The sequence below is a fragment of the Erpetoichthys calabaricus genome, chromosome 11, assembly GCF_900747795.2.
Source record: "Erpetoichthys calabaricus chromosome 11, fErpCal1.3, whole genome shotgun sequence".
Taxonomy (NCBI): domain Eukaryota; kingdom Metazoa; phylum Chordata; class Cladistia; order Polypteriformes; family Polypteridae; genus Erpetoichthys; species Erpetoichthys calabaricus.
In genome coordinates, this window is record NC_041404.2 from 97901466 (window position 1) to 97905336 (window position 3871).

General features: G+C 35.9%; 1 protein-coding gene across 1 annotated transcript in view; it reads right to left on the bottom strand.

The window, feature by feature from the left end:
• rhoaa (ras homolog gene family, member Aa) overlaps window positions 1-3 on the bottom strand; it is a 103223-nt gene extending 103220 nt beyond the window's left edge. Inside the window, exon 1 of the mRNA XM_028813649.2 lies at window positions 1-3. This exon is cut by the window's left edge and continues 138 nt beyond it. The gene's annotated coding sequence lies outside the window, so the exon portion shown is untranslated.
• Between the last annotated feature and the right edge of the window lie 3868 nt (window positions 4-3871).

Here is a 3871-nt window from a genome sequence, read left to right on the forward strand (position 1 = left end):
CTAAGACATGTTTCATCATGAATGACATGAGCAGAACCAATGAAAATATAAAGTTTAGATACGGCTTTTCAGATTGGGGAGACTCATTGTTACTCATCTGAGCGTTACCAAGACTATCCAATCGAAATAATCGAATTTTATAATGGACATTAACACAACAAATTACCTCCGTACTACGAACTTTCACGCTCTCCTCGCTTAGATTATTCTCCTCGAAAAAGTAATAATTAGCAACATTCATTCAAACAAGGGTAAAAATAGATTCAGTTGCCCTCAACAACAGTCCTAAAGCGCATGCGTGATGTTGTCAGCCTCTTTAGTTTAGGTGTTTAAGTGGGTGTGAAAGTACCGCTGGGTTGATTCACGATTCTTTCTATTTAGAACTAAATCATTGGCGAACAGGAAATTGATAATTATGTCGTTTATCATACAAGCACAAAACAGTAACAACACATTATTATTTGAGTGTATTAAGCGTTTACAACACGTTATTATTTGAGTGTATTGTTTATATTCTTATTAGAATTGTTTTAATAGTTTTGTACAATTCGTTAATGGAATTATTTAAAAGTGAATATACGCCGATCAACCTGAACATTGAAACCACTTGCCTAATATTGTACAGTTACCCCTCGTGCGGCTAAAACATCTCTGACCCGTCGAGGTGTGAAGACCTTTGAACGTATCCTGGTGTATCTGGCGCAAACACGTTGCCAGCAGATCCTTTAAGTCCAGTAAGTTGTGAGGTGGGGTCTCCATGGATAGAATTTGTTTTTCCAGGACATCCCACAGATAACGGGACATTTGGAAGCCAAGTCAACACCTTGAACTCTTGTCATGTCATGCTCCTCACCCCATTTTTTGTTGTGTGGCAGAGCACATTATCCTGAAAAAAAAGAGAAACAGACCATTGCCATCAGGGAATACCGCTGCCATGAAGGGATGTTCATAGTCTCCAACAAGCTTTAAGTAAGTAATACATGTCAAAGTAACATCCACAAAGTTTCCCAGCAGAACATTACCCAGAGCATCACACTCTCTGTTGGCTTGCCTTCTCATAGTGCATCCTGCTACCAAGTCTTCCACAAATAAATAATGTACACGCACCTGGCTGTACACATGGTCTAGATGAAAATGTGATTCATCAGATAAGGTCACCATCTTCGATTGCTCCTCGGTCCAATTCTACCCTTTGCAGGCAGTTTTGGCGGTGGCCAGAATTAAGTTGTTCAGCAATGTTTGCTACTGTAGCTCTTCATTGGTATCAGACCAAACAGGCTAGCCTTCACTCCCAAAAACACAACAATGAGTCTTGGGCACCCTTGACCCTGTCACCAGTTCTTTGGACCACTTTTGGTAGGTACTAGCCAATGCATACTGGCGATACCTTGCAACACATGCAATTTTGGAGATGCTTTGACACTGTTGTCTAGCCATCATAATTTGGCCTTTGTCGATGTCACTCAGATTCTTATGCTTGCCCATTTTTCCTGCTTCCAACAATTCATCTTCAAGAACAGACTGTTCACCTGCTGCCAAATATATACCACCCCTTGACAGGTGCCAATTTAACAAGATGATCGATGTTATTCACTTCACCTTTAAGTGATTTTAATGTTGTGACTGATCAGTATATATTTTGATACAAGTTTGTTCATTACAGACATGCACTGAAATTGATCATTTCAAGTGGAAGGTGTTTCTAAAGGGCGTAAGTGAAGGAATTTTTATAAAGATAATTACAAGAAAGCTTTAAAGAAGTAGTACTGATGTAAAAGAAATACTTGTTGTACCCAAAGATGCTGTATGTGAAATCAGAGAATAAGATGTTATTTACTCCAACCTTTTCATAGAAGCAATTATGTAAACGTTTTGCAAACTAACTTTAATTAAAACTAAGGGTTATATGTTGCCTAGAATGGTCTGAAATATTTAACAGGGCAAAGGGAAGCTAACAGAAGAACAGTACAAAACAGATCTTGTCTGTTTGTCTGTGTGTTAGTCTCCCTTTATAAACATATTTTTTTTACATAGATGCAGGATTAGACAAAATGAGTTCTAAGACAGCTTCTACCCTATACTCTTGGAAGTCTAAAGCTCAGACAATAAGACCAATGTTCCAGCTATAGTATAATTCATTCTGCAGAATTAAACATTTATTTAATACAAATATTATGCTTTGATTTGCTTGTTATGTTTAATTTCCTTCAACAGATTCTTTTTGTGGAAAAGAAGCATGGTATCCTTGATCCCCATATTGATTAGCAGCATTTAAATAAAATCACTGTAATAAACAATTATTTCTTAATATTAATATGAACCTTGATCAGTCAAGCATTAGACCTTATGGTTTTCATAAAATTAGACTTAAGAAAGACTTATAACCTAATTTGTATTAGAGAGGATGAAGAGTGGAGAACCATCCATCCATTATCCAACCCGCTATATCCTAACTACAGGGTCACGGGGGTCTGCTGGAGCCAATCCCAGCCAACACAGGGCGCAAGGCAGGAAACAAACCCCGGGCAGGGCGCCAGCCCACCACAGGAGTGGAGAACCTCATTCAACAATACTTAGTAATTCCCCAAGGTTTGGCTAATGCTGCAGCGGTATTTCAGTCTTTTGTTAAATATATTTTTAGAGATGTTTTAGGAATTTATGCATTTGGTTTATATAGATAATATATTGTTTTTTTTTATAAAGATTTAGATTATCATGTTCACATGAGGAAAGTGTAGTCAATTATGGGTAAATAATCTTTTTTCAAATCATGTAAAATCTGAATTTTCTTAATCCACGGTATTGTTTTTAGGTTATCAAATTTCTAGACAGGGTCTGATTATGCATCAAGCCAAGGTTAAATTTGTATTGGATGGGAAAGAACCAAGGTCCATGAAGGTATTGGTGTGGCTTGTGTATCACTTAGAAAGTGATCTAAACAGCAAAGTTCTGTAAGGATTCTTCTATCTATCTATCTATCTATCTATCTATCTATCTATCTATCTATCTATCTATCTATCTATCTATCTATCTATCTATGTATTAGTTGCAATAGTGTTTTGAACTTAATGTTTTAACAGGTCATTCAGTTATACTTGAATGTAACACAATACATTTCAAGGCCAGAAAACACTGAATTGCAAAAGTACTGCTACAGCTTGTTCATCAGATAGAAAATGATCTGTACAGTAACATCCTGTTAGGAAACCACTGTTTTTACCTTAATGCAACTATAGAACTTTGAGTTACACAGTACTTCAATGTAGCACAATGCCTTTCAATACTGAAAAAACACTCCATGTGAGAAGTAGTGCTGCAACCTTTGTATCACTTACAAAATGATATACACAGTAAAGTACTGCTAGGAAACTACTATTATTAAGTTGCAGCAGTGTTTTTACCCTAATGCATCAATAGACCAATCACTTATACTTTAATGTAACAAAATGTGCTACAAGGCCAGAAAACACTGAATGTGAAATTTTGTGGTACAGCTTATCTATTATTTAGAAATTGATGTAAACAGTAAAGCTCTGTTAGAAAATTATTATTCATACGTTGCAGCAGTGTTTTCACCTCAATGGAACTTTAGTATTTTTGAGTCATACAGTACTTCAAAGTAGCACAATTTGTTTCAAAGCTGAAAAAAAAACTGTATTTGAAATGTAGTGCTGTAGTTTCTGTATCACTCAGAAAATGATGTAAACAGTAAAGTTCTGTTAGGAAAATATTATTTATATGTTGCTGCAGTGTTTTCACCTTAATTTATCAACAGGACATTCTGTTATATATGAAATGTTTCACACTGTGTTAAAAGGCTGAAAAACACTGCAAATGAAATGCTACAGCTTATGTATCACTTAGAAACTGA